This window comes from Delphinus delphis, chromosome 18 (genome assembly GCF_949987515.2).
Source record: "Delphinus delphis chromosome 18, mDelDel1.2, whole genome shotgun sequence".
NCBI lineage: Eukaryota > Metazoa > Chordata > Mammalia > Artiodactyla > Delphinidae > Delphinus > Delphinus delphis.
This window is the reverse complement of record NC_082700.1, coordinates 51,017,843-51,031,421: the sequence shown is the minus strand read 5'-3', so window position 1 is coordinate 51,031,421 and position 13,579 is coordinate 51,017,843.

Below are 13,579 nucleotides of genomic sequence, written 5' to 3'. Positions count from 1 at the left end.
CCATCATTCACTGAAAAACTAATTTCTGTTTCCAATCCTCCTACTATCAGTTCACACACACAAATTCATTCTTCAATTCCCTAATATTTGACAGAGATAAGCACCTCCTCTCTGCCACCAGGAAAGAGATATGCTGATGGCTAACCATCTTTAAATTTTGGTAATGTATTCACTTAGCAATATTCACTGAAAACCTACCATGTGTCTGTCACTGTTTAGGCACAGTGAACGTGGTAATGAATAAGAAAGAAAAAGTTCTTGTCTTTGTAGGCTTATATTCTAGGGGAGTGAGATAGACAACTGTCAAACAGAAATGTGTACAATCTGTCAGAATAAGAGGGGGCAAATCATGGAATAGAATTTACTTTTGTATCAGTCATAACTATTTTTGACTACTATGCTTCCTGAAAGATGCTCTACTGAACATAATTTGGCAAAAAGAGGAGTTTTTTCATGTTCCACTATTTTACCCCTAAGGAAAGGGAAGGTTATGGCTAGAACTCAAAAAAACAAACAAACAAACAAACAAAAAACTAGATGGAGGGATTCAAAGTCAGTAGAGCTCTTCTCCACCCTTTTTAGGTAGCTGGTGAAATTCTCCTAACTGTGCACTGACCCCTGCCATTTGAGAGACACCACTAACATCTGCTGTGAAAAAATGTTTCCCTGACACACTGTAAAACAAAAACAAAAAAACTATGAGAAGGGTATTGATAGGACGGTAGGACAGCTTGGGTCTGGTACCTCCCCACCGATCGGCTTTGGCCAGCAAGGCTGTCATTTGGTACAAACATTTGTCTCATTGCGGGTACAACGCTGCATAATTAAGACAGAGGAAGAAACCTCTATGGGTCAGGAGGCTTCTCCAAGAGTATCATTTATAAGCAGCTTGATTAAAAGTTGTTGTTGTTTAATATAACTTCTTATATAAAATCTGAAAAATTCCTCATCAATATAAGGAAAGGAAGATGTGGGGGCATGACTTTAAACATAAACTCTAATAAAACTGAGCCACTTCACCAATGGCCTTACAATACTTGAAGTTTCATTTGATTTTAGTGTCAATTATCCATGTAAGTATTTTAGATGTTGTATTAAAAAACAGAAATCTGGCTTTACATAATGGCTTTAGGAAAACAGGCTAGAATTATCTTAGTCAACAACAACATCATGACATTGGGCAGCAACTATTTAGATGCTGCTTTTCAAAAATAGCATCTGGAGACTGAATTTCTGTTTCTCTTTGGCTTGCAAAAATCAGTATTTTGCTGCTAAATATAGGCCTATGTATAATACACATTTAGAGTTTGGGTCTTTACCTTATAAGGTAAAAATAGGTGTAGAAATGTCGTAAAATACACAGTGCTCCAAATTCCACTGGCATCAATAACAAGACCCAGCTGTGCATGTTAAACTCCTCAAAGACTGCACTTTAAGCACTGCATGCGTTTAGCCAAGTCTCATTATTTCTGAGAACATCTCAGAACTGCTAAAATTTCTATTTTGACACATAACAGATGTATCAATAAATGCTGGATTTTTCTGAATAGCGTCCTGCATATACTTATGAAAAGTTAGTATGTTACAAACTATCAAAATTTCTGATACGATTTTGGTCTCAGATCTGCACTGATGGATAGTACATGTCCACCAACATGGAAATTTCTACCCGAAACCATTTCTCCATCACAATGCTACTGTCTTCCAGAGAACAGACAGCCAAAGAAAGTAGAAATCATTTATGCTAACCTGTGGTGCCATGTTACAGATGTTTAATAATATTAAATATAAAACGTTAAAGTATTCTGAAGTAAAAATTAGAACTGACAGCCCAATGAACCAGTTATTTTTACACTCCTCTCCAAAAGTAGCCTACTGGAGCACACTTCTTTTTTTTTTTGGAGCGCACTTCTTATATGAAAGTACATATTAAGAACTTACTGGAATAAACAAGGCAACTGAATCTATGTAGCTCTAACTCTGTAAGTGATGCAAAATCAGTATCTATATAACTAATTTTCACAGTCTTCAGTCTTCTTGGCCGGTTTTCAAGTGGTTATCATTGAATTGGTCATAAAGACAATGGCCATATCTTTGAAGACCAGTTAAACAGTTACTGAGATGGTCAGTCTTGCTCACTTCTGGTCATCATATAGTTGATCATCAAAAGAAAGCAATTCAGCACAACAACCAGGGATTGCATAAACTCAGCTGTCAATCAGTCATACATGCGTCAATTCTGATAGAAGCAAGCCTCGCCACCATCATACAGTGTCCCCACCTTAATACTTACCTTCAAGCAACCAGAAAATGTATTAATAATAAAAATGATCTCTGATATTTCTAGATGGTCAGTTTATCCCAAGCACTATTCTAAATGCTTTACAAACTGTAGAATTTAAATTTTACAGTGGAGTCACTATTCTTATTCTCCCTTTTACCCAGGAGATACATCGAGGTAAAATGATTCACGTAAGGCTTTTCAGCTAGGTAAATAACCAGGATTCAGAGTTGCCAAGGTCCATGCTCTTTTATCTTTTCCAGGCTACCTCCCTTGTAAGGGGACCTGAGTCTCTGCTTTTTCTAATCCAGAGGTTTAAAAAGAAGATTGTTATCAGGAAGGTATTGGAAAATTTGCCTGCCATGTGCAAATATGTCTTCAGGTCATTAAGAAACATCTAGCCCATATAAGAATTAAGAGAGTTGATATCTCATGGTTCTAAGATAGATAGGTCAATCTCAGCCAAAAAAATAATAGCAAATAAACCAAAGAAGGGGAAGTCTTCTAATGTACTTTTTAAAAAATAAAGGCCACCTAAAGAGAACAGGAGCTGTGTTATTAGACCAAGCTGAAGCCAATATAACATCACTAAGTATCAAAGAATATTCACGCATATGTATAGATGAAAGGCACACCTACCACGACCAGATCTTAGATATTTATCTTACCCTTTTCCCCTACATCATATTAGTGACTGTTTAGGGAGATCGAGTCCTGTATATTTTGGTCGTCTCACTCATATGCTCTGAGGATTTCTAGTAATCAAAACAATTCATGGTACTAGGCCCACATTTCATTTGGTCATACAAAACAAACAATCCCTTTGCATGATTATTTCCATTGTCAGTCACTTCCAGAAATCTGTTGTAACAAGCAGCATAATGACAAGTACAGGAAATGAGTCACTCACCTTTTGACCTTCATGAGTGTCTGCACCTAAAATTTCAACCTGATACATGTTTGAATACAACTGAAAATGCTTCAATCATTATTGCTTTGAATCTTCTGCTAATGGCCTGGGCTCGAAGTAAATTTGATACTTACAGAAATTAATTTAACAGTTGGGGATTGGAAGATGAATATTGTTAAATTAAGCATTAGAAATATTTTAGTTCTTCTTAAATAATTTGGTGAAAATGTTACCAAGACAATGACATTTTGCCTTTGCTTCTTATCCCTCAAGCAAATTCAGCTTATCCTTAGAGTAAAGGTAAGGATCGCATTGTTCTCAGACTTGATCTTCTCTTGACTTCCCAGAAGCTGTATTATGTCTGGAATTCCAAGGGAAGGGGCCATTTTTGTTTTTCAGGCAAATCCATTTGCATTTATATCTTTCAGATTGAATAACTTAAATATGTGTTTTTAGAGGTAGTTTTAAGCCAAACACGTTGTTGATGGCTTCAGTGGTAAACCTTTTCAGGAAAAGACATTCCTTTTGGAAACAAAGCTCCTTAAAATATCATGTACTTTAGCTAATTTTACACCAGAAAACACTGTCATGAAAAAAATATATAAAATATTTGGTAACAATACCACCCTGTGGTAAACAAAAGGGATGAAATATTTCCCCAGAATATTTCTTGGTGGTAAAGAAGGACCACCAAAGATCAGGTCATTTGGTTCTTGACATAAGACAGTGGTTAACATCACAGCTTTGAAAATATGATGAGATATTATAGTCATATATAATATTAAATCCACACATATATAATAAAAGTGGTATTTTATTTACCCCCCAAATTTTATAAGACAAAAGATTAATTTAACTGTTGTCTTCTTGCTTGCATATAAAAGATTAAGTATACCTGAGTAACAATAACCTTTTTCTACAAATACTTGACTCCCTCACAAGGTATGGATTATTCATTGTGACTATCTAGATGGATGGATGGATGGATAGGGGGATGAATGGTTGGATAGATGGATAAAGTTAGAAGAAGAGAAATTGTGAAAGTCTAAAGATGTTATAGCTCTTACTCAGGATAAATTTTATCCAAAGCACCCCAGTGATAATCATATACCTATTTTTTCAACTACCTTGGAATTGGAAAAATATCATGAAAACATTTCTATGAAGTTCCTGATTGTCTATTTCACCTAAATTCCATGGCTAGTCTCTTACCAAATGGTCAAAAAGGGGAAATTTGTATGAAATTTGTCTTGAGAACTCCCACCCTTGTTAACCCTTGACCTAGTTTCTAGACACAGACTTCCCCAATCCTCACATCCCCCCAGATGGGTCTGTTAATACCCTTCTTGTGCAATTTCAGGCCTGCCTAGTTTCTACAGGAATCCAGAACAAGTTCTAAGTCCAACCCTCAACCTACCTCAACTTGAAAATCTCTGAACTTACTCAAGCTCCCAGATCAAGGACCTGAGGGCTCAGTGCTCCCAAAGTGATCATTGAACCTCTGACTTCTACCACCAGGAATAGAGAACTAGGCAATTAAGAACATTTCTTATGAATGAAATAATGCCATTAGCAGCAACATGGATGGACCTAGAGATGATCACACTAAGCGAAGTAAGTCAGAAAGAGAAAGACGAATACCATATGATATCGTTTATATGTGGAATCTAAAATACGACACAAATGAACATATCTACAAAGCAAAAACAGACTCACAGATTTAGAGAACAGACTTGTGGTTGCCAGGGGGGAGAGGGTGTGGGGGAGGGAAGGACTGGGAGTTTGGGATTAGAAGATGCAAACTATTACATATAGGATGGATAAACAACAAGGTCCTACTGTATAGCATAGGGAACTATATTCAATATCTTGTGATAAACCATAATGGATGATTGGTTCAAGATGGCGGAGTAGAGGGATGTGTGCTTGCTCCCTCCTGTGAGAGCATTGGAATCACAACTAACTGCTGAACAATCATTGACAGAAAGACACTGGAACTCACCAAAAAAGATACGCCACATCCAAAGACAAAGGAGAAACCCCTATGAGATGGTAGGAGGGGCACAATCGAAATAAAATCAAATCCCAAAACCACTGGGTGGGTGACTCACAAACTGGAGAACAGTTATATCACAGAAGTCCACCCACTGGAGTAAAGGTTCTGAGCCCCATGTCTTCCTTCCTAACCTGGGGGTCTGGCAACGGGGGGAGGAATTCCCAGAGAATCAGACTTTGAAAGCCAGAGGGATTTGATTGCAGGACTTTGACAGGACTGGGGGAAACAGAGACTCCACTCTTGGAAGGCATACACAAGCTGGTGTGCTCATCAGGACCCAGGGGTAAAGAGCAGTGATCCCATAGGAGACTGAAGCAGACCTACCTGCTAGTGTTGGAGGGTCTCCTACAGAGGTGGGGGGTGGCTGTGGATCACACGGGGACAAGGACACTGGCAGCAAAAGTTCTGGGAAGTACTCCTTGGCATGAGCCCTCCTGGAGCCCACAATTAGCCCCTCCAAAGAGCCTATAGCCTCCAGTGCTGGGTCACCTCAGGCCAAACAACCAGCAGGGAGGGAACAAAGCCACACCCATCAGCAGACAAGTGGACTAAAGTTTTACTGAGTTCTGCCCACCAGAGCAACACCAAGCTCTACCCACCACCAGTCCCTCCCATCAGGAAACTTGCAAAAGCCTCTTAGATAGCCTCATCCACCAGAGGGCAGACAGCAGAAGCAAGAACTACAATCCTGCAGCCTGTGGAATGAAAACCACATTCACAGAAAGATAGAAAAAATGAAAAGGCAGAGGGCTACATACCAGATGAAGGAACAAGATAAAACCCCAGAAAAACAATTAAATCAAGTGGAGATAGGCAACCTTCTAGAGAAAGATTTCAGAATAATGATAGTGAGGATGATCCAGGACCTCAGAAAAAGAATGGAGGCAAAGATTGAGAAGATGAGAGAAATGTTTAACAAGACCTAGAAGAATTAAAGAACAAACAAACAGAGATGAACAATAAAATAACTGAAATGAAAACTACACTAGGAGGAATCAACAGCAGAATAACTGGGGCAGAAGAACAGATAAGTGAGCTGGAAGACAGAATGGTAGAATTAACTGCCATGGAACAGAATAAAGAAAAAAGAATGAAAAGAAATGAAGACAGTCTAAGGGACCTCTGGGACAACATTAAATGCACCAACATTTGCATTATAGGGGTACCAGAAGGAGAAGATAGAGAGAAAGGACCCAAGAAAATATTTGAAGAGACTATAGTCGAAAACTTACCTAACATGGGAAAAGAAATAGCCACCAAAGTCCAGGAAGCGCAGAGAGTCCCAGGAAGGATAAACCCAAGGATAAACACACCAAGACACATAGTAATCAAATTGACACAAATTAAAGATAAAGAAAAATTATTAAAAGTAAAAGGGGAAAAATGAGAAATAGCATACAAGGGAACTCCCGTAAGGTTAACAGCTGATTTCTCAGCAGAAATTTTACAAACCAGAAGGGAATGGCACAATATCTTTAAAGTGATGAAAGGGAAGAACCTACAACCAAGATTACTCTACTGGGCAAGGATCTCATTCAGATTCGACGGAGAAATCAAAAGCTTTACAGACAAACAAAAGCTAAGAAAATTCAGCATCACCAAACCAGCTCTACAACAAATGCTACAGGAACTTCTCTAAGTGGGAAACACAGGAGAAGAAAATAACCTACAAAAGCAAACCCATAGCAATTAAGAAAATGGCAATAGGAACATACATATCAATAATTACCTTAAACGTGAATGGATTAAATGCTCCAACCGAAAGACACAGGCTTGCTGAATGGATACAAAAACAAGACCCATATATATGCTGTCTACAAGAGACCCACTTCAGACCTAGGGACACATTCAGACTGAAAGTGAGAGGATGGAAAAAGAGATTCCATGCAAATGGAAATCAAAAGAAAGCTAGAGTACCAATACTCATATCAGATAAAATAGACTTTAAGATAAAGAATGTTACAAGAGACAAGTTAGGACACTACATAATGATCAAGGGATCAATACAGGAAGAAGATATAACAATTATAAATGTACATGCACCCAACATAGGAGCACCTCAATACATAAGGCAAATGCTAACAGCTATAAAAGAGGAAATTGACAGTAACACAGTAATAGTGGGGGACTTTAACACCTCACTTACACCAATGGACAGATCATCCAGACAAGAAATTAATATGGAAACACAAGCTTTAAATGACACAATAGACCAGATAGATTTAATTGATATTTATAGGGCATTCCATCCAAAAACAGCAGACTACACTTTCTTCTCAAGTGCACAGGGAACATTCTCCGGAATTGATCGCATCTTGCGTCACAAATCAAGCCTTGGTAAATTTAAGAAAATTAAAATCATATCAAGCATCTTTTCCAACCACAACGCTATGAGATTAGAAATCAATTACAGGGGAAAAAAACGTTAAAAACATAAACACATGGAGGCTAAACAATACATTATTAAATAACCAAGAGATCACTGAAGAAATCAAAGAGGAAATCAAAAAATACCTAGAGACAAATGACAATGAACACACGATGATCCAAAACCTATGGGATGCAGCAAAAGCAGTTCTAAGAGGGAAGTTTATAGCAATACAAGCCTACCTCAAGAAACAAGAAAAATCTCAAATAAACAATCTAACCTTACACCTAAAGGAACTAGAGAAAGAATAATCAAAAGTCAGAGTTAGTAGAAGGAAAGAAATCATAAAGATCAGAGCATAAATGAAATAGAAAGAAAATAATAGCAAAGATCAATAAAACTAAAAGCTGGTTCTTTGAGAAGATAAACAAAATTGATAAACCCTTAGCCAGACTCATCAAAAAAAAGAGGGAGAGGACAAATCAATAAAATTAGAAACAAAAAAGGAGAACTTACAACAAACACCACAGAATTACAAAGCATCATAAGAGACTACTACAAGCAACTCTATGCCAATAAAATGGACAACCTGGAAGAAATGGACAAATTCTTAGAAAAGTACAACCTTCCAAGACTGAACCAAGAAGAAATAGAAAATATGAACAGACCAATCACAAGTAATGAAATTGAAACTGTGATTAAAAATCTTCCAACAAACAAAAGTACAGGACCAGATGGCTTCACGGGTGAATTCTATCAAACATTTAGAGAAGAGCTAACACCCATTCTTCTCAAACTCTTCCCAAAAATTGCAGACGAAGGAGCACTCCCAAACTCATTCTATGAGGCCACCATCACCCTGATACCAAAACCAAAGATACTACAAAAAAAGAAAATGACACACCAATATCACTGATGAATGTACATGCAAAAATCCTCAACAAAATACGAGCAAACAGAATCCAATAACACATTAAAAGGATCATACACCATGATCAAGTGGGATTTATCCCAGGGATGCAAGGATTCTTCAATATATGCATATCAACAAATGTGATACACCATATTAACAAACTGAAGAATAAAAACCATATGATCATCTCAATAGATGCAGAAAAAGCTTTTGACAAAGTTCAGCACCCATTTATGATAAAAACTCTCCAGAAAGTGAACATATAGGGGACCTACCTCAACATAATAAATGCTGTATACAACAAACCCACAGCAAACATCATTCTCGATGAAAAACTGAAAGCATTTCCTCTAAGATCAGGAACAAGACAAGAATATCCACTCTCACCACTATTATTCAACATAGTTTTGGAAGTCCTAGCCACGGCAATGAGAGAAGAAAAAGAAATAAAAGGAATACAAATTGGAAAAGAGGAAGTAAAATTGTCACTGTTTGCAGATGACATGATACTATACATAGATAATCCTAAAGATGCCACCAGAAAACTACTAGAGCTAATCAATGAATTTGGTAAAGTTGCAGGATACAAAATTAATGCACAGAAACCTCTTGCATTCCTATACACTAACAATGAAAGATCAGAAAGAGAAATTAAGGAAACACTCCCATTCACCATTTCAACAAAAAGAATAAAATATCTAGGAATAAACCTACTTAAGGAGGTAAAAGACCTATACTCAGAAAACTATAAGACACTGATGAAAGAAATTAAAGTTGACACAAACAGATGGAGAGGTATACCATGTTCTTGGATTGGAAGAATCAATATCTTGAAAATGACTATACTACCCAAAGCAATCTATAGATTCAAGGCAATCCCTATCAAATTACCAATGGCATTTTTTACAGAACTAGAACAAAAAATCTTTAAATTTGTATGGAGAAACAAAAGACCCCAAATAGCCAAAGCAATCTTGAGAAAGAAAAACGGAGCTGGAGGAATCAGACTCCCTGACTTCAGACCATACTATAAAGCTACAGTAATCAAGACAATATGATACTGGCACAAAAACAGAAATATAGATCAATGGAACAGGATAGAAATCCCAGAGATAAACGCACACACATATGGTCACCTTATTTTTGATAAAGGGGGCAAGAATGTACAATGGAGAAAAGACAGCCTCTTCAATAAGTGGTGCTGGGAAAACAGGACAGCTACATGTAAAAGAATGAAATTAGAACGCTCCCTACACCATACACAAAAATAAACTCAAAATGGAATAGAGACCTAAACATAAGACTGGACACTATAAAACTCTTAGAGGAAAACATAGGCAGAACATTCTTTGACATAAATCACAGCAAAATCTTTTTTGACCCACCTCCTAGAGTAATGTAAATAAAATCAAAAATAAACAAATGGGAGCTAATGAAACTTAAAAGCTTTTGCACAGCAAAGCCAACTGTAAACAAGATGAAAAGACAACCCTCAGGATGGGAGAAAATATTTGCAAACGAATCACCAGACAAAGGATTAATCTCCAAAATATATAAACAGCTCACACAGCTCAATATTAAAAAAACAACCCAATCCAAAAATGGGCGGAAGACCTAAATAGACATTTCTCCAAAGAAGACATACAGATGGCAAAGAGGCACATGAAAAGCTGCTCAACATCACTAATTATTAGATAAATGCAAATCAAAACCACAATGAGGTATCACCTCACACCGGTTAGAGTGGGCATCATCAGAAAATCTACAAACAACAAATGCTGGAGAGAGTGTGGAGAAAAGGGAACCCTCTTGCACTGTTGGTGGGAATGTAAATTGATACAGCCACTATGGAGAACAGTATAGAGGTTCCTTAAAAAACTAAAAATAGAACTACCATACAACCCAGCAATCCCACTACTGGGCATATACCCTGAGAAAACCATAATTCAAAAAGACACATGCACCCCAATGTTCATTGCAACACTATTTACAATAGCCAGGTCATGGAAGCAACCTAAATGCCCATTGACAGATGAATGGATAAAGAAGATGTGGTACATATATACAATGGAATATTACTCAGCCATAAAAAGGAATGAAATTGGGTCATTTGTTGAGACGTGGATGGATCTAGAGACTGTCATACAGAGTGAAGTAACTCAGAAAGAGAAAAACAAATATCGTATATTAACGCATATATGTGGAATCTAGAAAAATGGTACAGATGAACCAGTTTGCAAGGCAGAAATCGAGACACATATGTAGAGAACAAATGTATGGACACCAAGGAGAAAAGCGGTGTGGGTGGTGGTGGTGGGATGAATTGGGATTGACATACACACATTAATATGTATAAAACAGATAACTAATAAGAACCTGCTGTATAAAAAATAAAATAAAATTTTAAAAAAATGGAAAAAAAAAGAACAACCTTTCTTTTGAAGATGAGAAATGGATATATATCTTATAGTGTATGTGTGTGTGTGTGTGTGTGTGTGTGTGTGTGTGCATTTTAACTAGCTTGAAGACATCAAAGATTTAACAAGGTAATGATTATTGGGCCAAGTTCCCAGAGAAATGGGAAACCCAGAGAAGTAAGCCTGTCATTTGAGCCTGCTTTTGCTGCCCCCAGGCATTGACCAATCCAGCTGTGGGAAGAGGCAGCTTCTTTCCAGCCTTGCAGAGGTAGGAAGACAACAGTTTGAGTCCAGGACACCATGAGTGTGGGCCCTCGTAAATGTCCCCCATTCGGGGTTGCAACTCAAAGGTGTTGCCTGTTTTTCAAATTTATTTATTTATTTTTGGCTGCATTCAGTCTTTGTTGCTGTGCGCGTGCTTTCTCTAGTTGCGGTGAGTGGGGGCTGTTAGGCATGCGGGCTTCAGTAGTTGTGGCACGTGGGCTCAGTAGTTGTGGCTCACGGGCTCTAGAGCACAGGCTCAGTTGTTGTGGTGCACGGGCTTAGTTGCTCCATGGCATGTGGTATCTTCCAGGACCGGGGCTCGAACCCGTGTCCCCTGCATTGGCAGGCGGATTCTTAACCACTGCGCCACCAGGGAAGCCCAAAGGTATTGCCTCATAAGGGTAAAGGTGGAAGCTTTCACATGGACTGAAACTCAGCTTCAAGTTGTGTGCCCAGCAGCATGTGTGCAGAACACCAGGGGCTCTCACCCTCAGGAAAGTTTTGCTAAAACCCCAGCATATGGTTCCTGCTCACCAGTTTTGGCCCAAGGCTTTCTGCTCATCAGTCCCAGCCTGTGTTTTCCCACTTGCCATCACACTGAGGATTAGGTTTCTACATACGAATTTCGGAGGCACACATTCAGTCCACAACACATATTCATTGCAACGTTATTCACAATAGCCAAGAGGTAGAAGCAACCCAATGTCCATGGACAGAAGAAGGGATATGCAAAATGTGGTATATATATATATATGCCTCCCTGCCTATATATATACAGTGGAACATTATTATTATTATTATTCAGCCTGATAAGGAGAGGATATCTTGCCACCTGCTACAACATGGATGAACCTTGAGGACATTATGCTAAGGGAAATGAGTCAGTCACAAAAAGGCAATTACTGTGTGGCATCTAAAGTAGTCAAATTCACAGAAACACTAGAATGGTGGCTACCAGGGCCTGGGAGGAGAGGGAAAAGGGACAGAGTTTCAATTTTGCAAGATGAAAACTGGAGATCTGTAACAAGGCCTAACACCAGTGAACTGTACACTTACAAATGATTAAGATGGTAAATTTTATGTTATGTGTTTTTTATCACAATAAAAAATAAACTATGTAGATTTTCAAAGGATGAACCACTTTGGTTTTTTTTTTTTGCGGTACGCGGGCCTCTCACTGTTGTGACCTCTCCCGTTGCGGAGCACACGTTCCGGACACGTAGGCTCAGCGGCCATGGCTCACGGGCCCAGCCGCTCCGCGGCCTGTGGGATCTTCGCGGACCGGGGCACGAACCCATGTCCCCTGCATCGGCAGGCGGACTCTCAACCACTGTGCCACCAGGGAAGCCCAAAGGAAGAACAGCTTTGGATTCCTTATTGCTCTATCCTGCCTGCCTCCCTGCCTATTACTTGGTATCCACTGCCTCTGCAGTGGCCCCTCGAATGCCAGCCTTGCATCTGGACCAGCAGCCCCTGAAGGAATGTCTTTTGTGCATTTCCTATGAAAGCATGTGAGCAATTTCAATAATCCATAGCTGATAAAACCATTTCAGAATCCCTATTTCCACAGGTAGAAATAACTGTTCTTCCACCAAGGCCTGAAAGAGAAGAGGCAACTCTCTGCACATCCATCTCTAAGGGAGATGACCAAAAACAGCCTGTGAAATCGGGCACCGCTCTGAAAGCCCCTGATGATCCCTCACCTTAACAAAGATGCCATAATTCTGAGGTATTTATTTTAGTTTGGACTGGAGATAAAATTATTCATCTTATGTAAGGTAAATGAACTTTCAGGAAATTCACTCTTTCCCTTTACATTTTAGTTCAAGCAGTTCTATTCTTCTACTACTAGATCTCAACAGATAGGAAACTTTTTAAAGATGTCAACAGAATTTGATTGAAAAGATTTTCATTAAAATCCAGACCTTAATTATTAGCAGAAGTGAAATAAAAGTATCTCATTGATGAAATACAATTTTTTTAAAAAGCCTGCTGTGGAAATTTTTTCTCATCTCCTAACACACTCTATTCTCTACTGCAAAGAACTTTTCCTTTCTTTAAGAAAATAGCAATTCTCCTTTATTCAACAGGGTATTGTTAAATCCCCAAGTTTCTCTCTCTCCTTTCTTTCTAACTTCCTTTGACTATTTCACATCCTTTTGGACACACCATTAGGATATTAAAAGAATGGAAATCAGGAAAGGTGAAAATTAAAGAGAATAGAGGAAATGATCCATAAATTCATCATAAATTTTATATCATTGAAATAACAGCCCCCAAAGGAGTTCCTTACACATGATGGGATTATTCTAATATCAAAGAATGGGAGTGTTTTGTCCATGATTGAATGGCCTAAGAATAATTTCCATA